Below are 12,046 nucleotides of genomic sequence, written 5' to 3'. Positions count from 1 at the left end.
TGTCAACTGTAGAATTCGATATTCATTGTCATACATACAGATTTATTCCAGTGACATATTTTTTTATTGTTTACAAGCTTACAGAAGTATTATGATCTATTTCATTCAGAAATAAATTTAGTCTTGATGAAATTTAAGCGATAGTGTTATTGCTTTATATTTGGCTGGAAAGCCACAAGAAACCACTTTTGTTTATCGCAGCATTGCTTGTTACCCCGAAGTCCAACAATGTCGCATCGCGTTCAAAAAGTGATGGAAAATCGGTAACAACACCAGAAATTATCCGAAAAATGTAAGCCAGATTTGATCGAAATCCATGCCGCAGTAGTAAAAGACTTGATCGTGAGCTGAACATATCGAGAGAACGGATGCAAAACATATTGAAAAAAGACCTTGGACTAAAGTCGTAGAAGTTTCAAAAAGTGCAAACTGGAAAGAGCCAGTTTTGTGAACACACAAAAGCCCCGGATTTCGGCAAACCTTAGTTAGGTCTGTTTTCTTCTCGTACTCGATGAAGCATTTGTATGAGTAATCGAGAACACCGTTGCATTGGTGTTCTATCCAGAACATCTCATTAGTGCAAATCGCGTCGGTGTTGCCAGACTGCATTTTGTTTTCTTTTTCCCCGTCGGGGCTTGGGTATCCAGTACCAAAAGAAAAAAGCCTTTTGTTCCTGTACATGTGAGGTCGCTTATTAAAATCACACCTAGCAACAATCTAAAATCCAGAAGGACACTAAAAAGTTACATATATACTGTTCACCGATTACAAAACGATTAACCTTAAGACTATCGGTGAGTGTTTTGAAGATCTCTTCAATATTTCTTAATGATTTCATGGAATACTTACTGAAAAGGAAAAAGAGATTTTAATCTGCATCCCATTCTAGAAAATGAACATGATGATTGCATCTACAAGAGCAACAGCAACAATTATGAAACAACTTTGCATGTCCTTTGGCGAAACATTCTCACATAGACCTGACAATGAACTTGACTGAGGGTTATGCGACAAGGCAAATAGTGGCTATGGTATGTGTGGTACAACATCATACAATTATGTAGGTCTACACACATACACATACATATATATAAAAAAGAAAATCTATGTAAATATTTGAAAAGCACATCTACAACAATGTAGTACTCACTCACATGAGTTCTTTCGAAATTGTTGACGATGCATTATGAAGACCGACAGACAGACAGACTGAGTGCTATTCACCCAATGTAGAAATGCAAAATGCAAAAACGACTGTGAACATTTAATGTTTCACTTGTCGATAACATGATGATGATGAGGTGCAGTTCATGCAGAATCATCATTTCCCAATGCGCATGTCTCTACAGCGGCATAATGCCGGCATTTTTTCTTTGGTTTTGATTGGGTCAACAAAGCGAAAAATGTCAAACTAAACAATATTGACTTGCACGCAAAGCACGACGAGTCCATGCCGGGTAGATTCATTGGCAATTTAATGTTTTTATCGTGAAACATATTCCCATCTTTATACCAGTGGTCACGGGTCCATTAGTTAATAAAGATAAGAAATCGGTTGAAAAAAAATCATTCGAATTGTAACGGATCGGGGTTAAAAGTGGACACGGAAATCAATCAATCAATTGGAAAATCAATTGTTGTAATAGCTAAGCAAGTGAGTCCAAGGACTAAACTACACGTCACAAATATACATCCCATACTCCAACTCTGTTGTTTTTAAGGAATTCCATAAGTGGAACAAGTGAATTGACCTATGACAATAATATGAAACCTTTCGCCATCGGACAGATAGGTCGGATTCCTATGCTTTCGCAATTAACGATGACCTCATGCACATTTATTAAATCAATATTTCATTCACTTAAAAGCAACACACCCCTTTAAAAAAAAAAACATGGAAATATTATCATAGACAATGACGGTGTAAAGATGTGACAGGTACACCAGGCTAATAATTTTTTTGTTTTGGCATAATAATAGGGTGTACCGAAAACATATCTAAAATGTTACTTTATACTATTGTGTGTTACGTTGGGAAAATTCAAGTGTAATACAGGGTAACTTATATCAAGTGGTGTATTCAACGTATATATTTCATTTGTGCGAATATATTTATATTAAGTGTTTGAAATGCCAGAAATGGGCACTGAAAAAAAGCTTACCCAGTCCCAAAGAGGTTTACACTAATGATTTTGGCATTGATTCCGAACCAAAGACGCGGAGAATTGAACACTCAAAAAAAAAGAACACAACCTGGAAAAATGTAGGTTTATTTTAGAAAATTTTAATTAAAATTGTTTTCTAATTGCAACATGTTACAAGTAAGTTAATACTTTTTGTCAAATTGACGAAAATTTATTAAAAATAATTATTTTTTTTTTTCTGTTGTTTAAGAAAATTTGATATGTTGTCAGTAAGAATTGGATTTAAAAATTGTTAAAATGTCTTTAGCGCTGTACAAAGTTCAAGACAGCTACAATTTTAGTAAAATTTACTCATTTAAGAGACTTATGAACTCAGTTTAAGCAAATTTCTGCCATTTAAGGCAAATATGAACTATTTTATTTTTTAGTAAAATTGTGCACTATATTTGTATACATTTTTGTACCCTCCATCATAGGATGGGGGGTATATTAACTTTGTCATTCCGTTTGTAACACATCGAAATATTGCTCTAAGACCCCATAGAGTATATATATTCTGGGTCGTGGTGAAATTCTGAGTCGATCTGAGCATGTCCGTCCGTCCGTCTGTTGAAATCACGCTAATTTCCGAACGAAACAAACTATCGACTTGAAACTTGGCACAAGTAGTTGTTATTGATGTAGGTCGGATGGTATTGCAAATGGGCCACTTTTACGTATAGCCCCCATATAAACGGTCCCCCAAATTTGGCTTGCAGAGCCTCCAAGAGAAGCAAATTTCATCCGATCCGGCTGAAATTTGGTACATGATGTTAGTATATGGTCTCTAACAACCATGCAAAAATTGGTCCACATCGGTCCATAATTATATATAGCCCCCATATAAACCGATCCCCCGATTTGGCTTGCAGAGCCTCTAAGAGAAGCAAATTTCATCCGATCCAGCTGAAATTTAGTACATGGTGTTAATATATGGTCCCTAACAACCATGCAAAAATTGGTCCACATCGGTCCATAATTATATATAGCCCCCATATAAACCGATCCCCAAATTTGGCTTGCGAATCCTCTACGAGAAGCAAATTTTATCCGATCCGGCTGAAATTTGGTACATGGTGTTAGTATATGGCCCCTAACAACCATGCAAATATTGGTCCACATCGGTCCATAATTATATATAGCCCCCATATAAACCGATCCCCTGATTTGGCTTGCGGAGCCTCTACGAGAAGCAAATTTCATCCGATCCGGCTGAGATTCGGTACATACTGTTAGTATATAGTCTCTAACAATCATGCAAAAATTGGTCCATATCGGTCCATAATTATATATAGCCCCCATATAAACCGATCACCAGATTTGACCTCCGGAGCCTCTTGGAAGACAAAAATTCATCTGATTCAGTTGAAATTTGGTACGTGATGTTAATATTTGGCCTCAAACACCCATGCACAAATTGGTCGATATCGGTCCATAATTATATATAAGCCCCATATAAACCGATCCCCAGATTTGACCTCCGGAGCACCTTGGAAGAGCAAAATTCTTCCCATTCGGTAGAAATTTGGTACGTGATGTTAGTATAGGGTATCCAACAACCATGCAGGAATTGGTTCCTATCAGTCCATAACAATATATAGCTCCCATATAAACCGATCCCGATAGGCCCCATATAAACCGATCCCCAGATTTGACCTCCGGAGCACCTTGGAAGAGCAAAATTCTTCCCATTCGGTAGAAATTTGGTACGTGATGTTAGTATAGGGTATCCAACAACCATGCAGGAATTGGTTCCTATCAGTCCATAATAATATATAGCTCCCATATAAACCGATCCCCAGATTTAACCTCCGGTGCCTTTTGGAGAAGCAAAATTCATCCGATCTGGTTGAAATTTTGTAAGTGGTGGTAGTATATGATATTTAATAACCATGTGAGTTGAAATTTGTGGATGACAGTCTTTCGTAGAAGTTTCTACGCTATCCATGGTGGAGGGTACATAAGATTCGGCCTGGCCGAACTTACGGCCGTATATACTTGTTTTCCTTATTTTTAGGCCACGTCATTAAAGTGCAAAATTTAACCAAAATCAACTAATCTTCATGAACTAAAATAAAGTTCAGTTGGCATTAGCGTCCCTTTTTTTGGGTGAAGTAAAGATACAATTGAGTAACAATTCTCTTCTAAATTTTAATTTTTACGTACTTGATTCTGGGAGACAAATTTTTATTTATACGTTTTTTTTTCAGCTGTGCTATCAAAGTCTTTAATATAAAGCATTGAAATTATCTCAAGAAATCTAATTTCAGAATACCTTAACTTTTGTTCGATTTTATCATAACTATAGGAGTAGGTCATTGCTGTACTCTGAAAAATTGCCGAAATCTTTTATAATTTCCAGACAGAACTAAAAGAAATGTTCACTTCTGGTACCAAATAAAAGTGACACTTAAATTCAAAATTTTCTTTAATTTTATTGCTCTAAAGCAACAAATGTCGGAAATAACATCAACTTTTAGAATCACCTTAGATTAGCTCGAACCTTTGGCACGAATTAGGGCCTTCAAATGACAGATAAAGCCATCACTTGCTGCACGAAAGTGACACACTGGTATTTTGGCCCACTCCCATCTGTCAGGCAAATGGGTAAGCATTTTGAAGCCCCATCCAAATTACGGGTTCTTCACTAAATTCAGACCCGAGATAATTGATATGGATCGTACCTTGCACCCAGATCAGGAATATGATCACCTCAAATATGTTTCAAGAGCAAAATGTTATTTTTGGATGGTGACCATGTAATATGTTTGTCGCAAAAATGTTGTTTTCTCGCCAAACATAACATGCTTTCCGAAAACAGATACATAATTTCCGAGAAAATAACACGATTGCAGCGAACATTTTACATGGTCACCATCCAAAAATTACATTTCGCTCTTGAAACAGGTTTGAGGTGATCATATTTGTATGGTAATAGCATAGACATTATAATACATATAGATGAGCCATGGGTGTCAAACTATGTTTGACAGTTCCGAAGACTAAGAATAAACAAGAAAAATAAGAGCACGCTTATTTTCGTTTCGTTTCTCTTTCGTTTTCCTTTTTATAGTTTGCCAATTTTACACAGAATTAGAACGTTTATGATGCACCAGAGGATTTATAAATAAATTAATATATTAAAAGTTCATATTTGAACAAAAAATTGTGACCAAAACCGCGAAAATACGAAATTTAATTTTGAGCAGCATTGCTCTTTACGAACAACACAAAAGCAAATGACCGAAAATTTACGAAAAAATCAAAATTAATTTTTGGAACTGACACATTTTTTTAAGAGAATAGTGGATCATCTATGTATTATAATGTCTATGGGTAATAGTAGATTTAAAGGTTACGTTAACTTTTATGAATATGAGGAACAAACTTTACAACAAGGTGTATTTGCCAAAATGACCCGCATAATGGCGGGAATCATTATTAATGTTTCAATTGAGCTTTGAATTATGTGGACAACCTTATTCTGGCAGCAAGGCTTAGACAAAAACGCCGCTTTATCCATATTTCAATAGAAACATGTCGAAAATTAAACAAGTACATACGGCCGCAAGTTCGGCCAGGCCGAATCTTATGTACCCACCACCATGGATTGCGTAGAAACTTCTACGAAAGACTGTGTTGGACCACTTTTGGCATGGTTGTTAAATATCATATACTACCACCACGTACCAAATTTCAAGCAGATCGGATGAATTTTGCTTCTCCAAAAGGCACCGGAGGTCAAATCTGGGGATCGGTTTATATGGGAGCTATATATAATTATGGACTGATAGTAACCAATTCCTGCATGGTTGCTGGATACCATATACTAACATCACGTACCAAATTTCAACCGAATGGCAAGAATTTTGCTCTTCCAAGGGGCTCTGGAGGTCAAATCTGGGGATCGGTTTATATGGGGCCTATATATAATTATGGACCGATATGGACCAATTTTTGCATGGGAGTTTGAGGCCATATATTAACACCACATACCAAATTTCAACTGAATCAGATGAATTTTGGCCTTCCAATAGGTTCCGGAAGTCAAATCTGGTGATCGGTTTATATGGGGGTTATATATAATTATGAACCGATGTGGACCAATTTTTGCATGGTGGTTATAGACCATATACTTACATCACGTACAAAATTTCAGCCGGATCGGATGAAATTTGCTTCTCTTAGCGGCCTCGCGCCAAATCGGGGGATCGGTTTATATGGGGGCTATATATAATTATGGACCGATGTCGACCAATTTTTGCATGGTTGTTAGAGACCATACACTGACACGATGTACCAAATTTCAGCCGGATCGGATGAAATTTGCTTCTCTTAGGGGCCTCGCAAGCCAAATCGGGGGATCGGTTTATATGGGGGCTATATATAATTATGGACCGATGTGGACCAATTTTTGCATGGTTGTTAGAGACCATATACTAACACCATGTACCAAATTTCAGCCGGATTGGATGAAATTTGCTTCTCTTAGAGGCCTCGCAAGCCAAATTTTGGGGTCCGTTTATATGGGGGCTATACGTAAAAGTGGACCGATATGGCCCATTTGCAATACCATCCGACCAACATCAATAACAACTACTTGTGCCAAGTTTCAAGTCGATAGCTTGTTTCGTTCGGAAGTTAGCGTGATTTCAACAGACGGACGGACGGACGGACATGCTCAGATCGACTCAGAATTTCACCACGACCCAGAATATATATACTTTATGGGGTCTTAGAGCAATATTTCGATGTGTTACAAACGGAATGACAAAGTTAATATACCCCCCATCCTATGGTGGTGGGTATAAAAAGCTAAAAATAGCTAAAAGGGTCATGAAAACAAGGATATACAGCACTAAGTTCGGCCGGGCCGAATCTTAAATACCCACCACCATGAACCAAATATTAGGGTTTCCTTTGAAATTTCAAGAGGGCTTGAGGACTTGAGGACACTTCCCGAAGATAAATTTAAAGATTTCACCTATGAGGACTATATCAGATTCTGGATTTATAAGAACCATTTTTGTTTGAGTTTTAGAGGAATCATTAACATCTCTTGTAAGTGTGCAAGAAGAAAATTATAAAATAACGTCTTGATTTGAAATCTTAAATCTGTAGATTTTCACCCGAGAAGTAAAATCTGGAAATTTAACATTGAGTTTCAAACAATTTTCATGATCAGTGCGCCTTCTATACCCTCAAGAAGTGAAGTCGGCCTATATGGAGGCATTACCAAAAGGACCGATAAAAACTTAATCCGATACACGTGTTTGTGAGCCTAAAATACCAGAATATCTACAATTTCAGGCAAATCAGATAAAAACTACGGTTTCTAGAAACCTAAGGAGTTAAATCGGGAGATCGTTCTTATGGGGGCTATAGTAAAATATGGACCGATACTCACCGTTTTCGGCACACCTCTTTATGACCCGAAAATACCTCTACTTTTCCAATTTCAGGTAAATTGAATAAAAACTGCGGTTTCTATAAGCCCAAGAAGTAAAATCGGGAGATCGGTCTATATGGGGGCTATACCAAAACATGGGCCGATATTCACCATTTGTGGCACACCTCTTTATGGTTATAAAATACCTCTAGATTTCAAATTTCAGGCAAATTGGATAAAAACTACGGTTTCTATAAGCCCAAGACCCCAAATCGGGAGGTCTGTTTATATGGGGACTATATCAAAACCTGGACCGATATAGCCACTCTTCGAACTTGACCTGCCTGCAGACAAAAGGCGAGTTTGTGCAAAATTTCAGCACGATTGCTTCATTATTGAAGACTGTAGCGTGATTACAACAGACAGACAGACGGACAGATGGACATCGTTATATCGTCTTAGAATTTCTTCCTGATCAAGAATATATATACTTTATATAGTTCGAAATCGATATTTCGATGTGTTACAAACGGAATGACAAACTTATTATACCATTTTATACCCACCACCATAGAAAGCTAAAAGCTAACTGCATTTTTTCCCCGATAAACGACTTAAAAAAAAATCTAGCGGGAAAATAGTTAAATTGGCAACGCTGATGTACAAAAACTTTTAGGCGCTGTAGATTGTTATAAATAATCTAACGAATGCCGAAAAAAAATTCCCGAAAATCCCGGGATTGTATATTTTGAAATCCCGAATCCCGGGTTTTATAAAAATAGATCCCGAATGACAGCCCTATTCGGAATCAAGACCACAATCTACAAAGTGAAAAACAAAATTTTTAGGATTGATATTCGATTTTTCCAGATTATATCTCAAATCATTCCATCCAATTTTAGCCGTAATTATAGAATATCACTATTCTAAATAAAATCGAATGTACATTAGATAGGGTCACGAAAAGAAGTTGATGCGGTCAGCCCCCAGTTTTGTAGCATATTCGAAGACAATTTCAGAACACCAAAACTTTTTTTTCCGTGCACCCTACGACCACCCGAAATACAATTTATTGTGCTGTGTCGTCATTTGAAGTCCGATCGAAAAGAAACATATCGTTGTTCGTGGTTGATCAGGGGCTATATTTCTTGCATTGGTCATTTTTGACTCCGACGTCAAATTTGATTTTTAATTTTTTTATTTCGCTTCGTATACCCCTATGATGCCCATTTCTGATAACCAATATAAAGATCTTAACAAAATATGAAACTTTTGCTTTTGAAGTATTTACTTATATTCATAAACAAAAAAGTTACAGAGATTTTAAAATGTCAATAAGTCATGATGTCCGATCGAAACCACATGCACATCGTTATTCACATCTACGGAATTAATTTATAAGGCATTTAGAACACAAAACTTGTTTATCTGTAAATTTCTAACGGTACCTTCGTATACATACTCGTAGTTTGCACTACGACATTTTCTGCGTTGTGCAAAGTGCATGTGTTTTTGCTAGAACAATTTGAGAGCCTACTGTTTTAATATTCTAACAATCACTTTCGCTACATGATTTTTTAAGTCTGTCCATATTTTTGTGACCTATTGACTTTTTAAAATGTAACTTTTTTGTTTATGAATATAAGTAAATACTTCAAAAGCAAAAGTTTCATATTTTGTTAAGATCTTTATAATGGTTATCAGAAATGGGCTTCATAGGGGTATACGAAGCGAAATAAAAAAATTAAAAATCAAATTTGACGTTGGAGTCAAAAATGACCAATGCACGAAATATAGCCCCTGATCAACCACGAACAACGATATGCGTTTGTTTTCGATCGGACTTCAAATGACGACACAGCACAATAAACTGTATTTCGGGGGGTCGTAGGGTGCACGACAAAAAAGGTTTTGGTGTTCTGAAATTGTCTTCGAATATGCTACAAAACTGGGGGGTGACCGCATCAACTTTTTTCCCTTTAGGCCGTGACCCTATCTAATGTACATAAATATTGCATATTGTATACATAAATAAATATCTAAACTTTTCAACTTAAAATTCTTTATTTTTGTCTATGCAATAAAGTGAATCAATCACTTCGTATTCAATACACATACCCTCAAAAAAAAAAAAAATCACCTCTGTAATATAAACTCCCAACCGTATTCTGTTTCAAGCATATATATTTTTTTAAAACCTTTTCAAACAAAAAATTATTTGTACTGTGCAACCATGTATGTTTCACCCTAAGCATATCTTTGTTTAAGGCGCCAAATAGTTAATTCCCGTTTCTAAACATTTTGCTTGCAGCAAAATTCTTAAATATAATAGTGTTGAAATGCAAATAAAACATACTAAGTTTCCAATTTATTTGAATTTACATCCCAAATTTTATTTATATACAAAATATATAAGTCGATAAGCAATCATAAGCGTCCACATACACTTTTATTTGTTGTAATTAAATTTGCCGTTTTCGTTATTTATATACATTGTCATTTGATCTGTTTTCTCTATTCTCTCTCTCTCTCTCTCTCTCTCTCTCTCTCTGACGTTTCTAAACATATATATGTTTATATGAAATTTCCAAATTAATATATGTTTGCATCATTGAGTGATAAGAAAGAAGTTCACCACTGTGGTATCACAATGCACTGAATAGTCTAAGTGAGCCTGAAATATTGGGCTGCCACTATACCTAACCTAACCTAACCTTGCATCCACAAGTATTATATTTAAGAAAGTATAATTTTCCAAACATAGTATGTTAGAACATTATTATTACCATATAAAGGGTGGTTAAAATTTCAAGGGCCGATGTTGATTTTGAATAAAACACAAACTATTTAGGAAATTATTGTAATTTTATTTTATTATGATATATTGGTATTACTCAATTATGTATGGAACAAAATATCGGCCAAATGGGCGCCGCGACCTCGGCGGCACACCTTCATCCGATGGTCCAAATTTTCGATGACGCTGAGGCATAATGGAGGTTCTATACCGTTAATATGAAGAATTATCTCATCCTTTAGCTCTTGAATTGTTGCTGGCTTATCAACGTACACCTTTTCTTTCAAATAACCCCAAAGAAAAAAGTCCAACGGTGTCAAATCACATGATCTTGGCGGCCAATTGACATCGCCATTACGTGAGATAACACGGCCATTGAATTTGTTGCGCAAAAGAGCCATTGTTTCGTTAGCTGTGTGGCAAGTGGCACCGTCCTGCTGAAACCACATATCGTCCACATCCATATCTTCCAATTCGGGCCATAAAAAGTTCGTTATCATCTCACGATAGCGAACACCATTCACAGTAACTGCCTGACCGGCCTCATTTTGGAAAAAATACGGCCCGATGATGCCGCCAGCCCATAAACCGTACCAAACAGTCACTCTTTGTGGGTGCATTGGATTTTCGACAATCACTCTTGGATTCTCATTCGCCCAAATGCGACAATTCTGTTAATTGACGAATCCACTGGGGTGAAAATGTGCCTCATCACTGAAGATGATTTTCTTCGAAAATTGATCATCCACTGTTGCCATTTCTTGGAACCATTCTGCCCATTCACGACGTCCATGGTTCAAATTGAGTAAGTCTGAAATAGAGAAATGTCAAATAAAATTCGGAAAAAAGCTTGGCGTTTAGGTGTGGTTCACCTTTATATCCCAGATATGTTATATTAGTTTATGAACATTATATGCTTGCACTTAAAAATAATGGGCAACAAATTGAGTTGCAAACATATGAAAAACAGTTTATTTTGTCCGTGTATGCAATTGAAATAATAAAATAGACGGGATACCAACCAATAAAATGTCACAAAGTTGAATGAGTTCATAGACGTTTGCAAATAGTATTTTTGGCAACTATTCTATATAGTCTAAGTGCAAGTAACAAATTAACTATATATATACGTATACGCGTACTTATATTTGTACACATATACAGGAATGCATATTAGTTCGTTTTAAACAAATATATATTTGTAGCTAAACTTGGAACACTTTTAATTTTATTTATGTATTTAAAATAGGGCTTTTGATATTTAAAACAATTTTATGTAATTTAAATAAATAATTTTAAATAATAAATTTTGGTTTTAATTTTAAGTTTAAATTTTTTTTTATTTTACTTTAAAGATTAAAAAGTACTTTAATTAAATACTTTAAATTGAATTTATATAAATTTTTTTGTTTTAATTTTGTTTTGTTAAAAATTAAAAATATCTTTATTTAAACGAAAAAAAGGAAGTCAATCTTTATAGCGTTTAATTAACAGAGTTCTTACTTGTTTTTTTTATGTACCATATTTTCGTCAAATTTATTTCTCTTTTTCTATTCTTCTAACAGTTTTGCAAAACGGTCTATTGTTCGTATATACGTAAGAATATATGAAATAATTTAAAAATATCTAAATATATCTATAAAAACTTGCCATTGCATAGTTACTACATATTGTTGT

The sequence above is a fragment of the Haematobia irritans genome, chromosome 4, assembly GCF_050003625.1.
Source record: "Haematobia irritans isolate KBUSLIRL chromosome 4, ASM5000362v1, whole genome shotgun sequence".
Classification (NCBI taxonomy): Eukaryota; Metazoa; Arthropoda; class Insecta; order Diptera; family Muscidae; genus Haematobia; species Haematobia irritans.
This window is presented reverse-complemented; position numbering follows the sequence as displayed.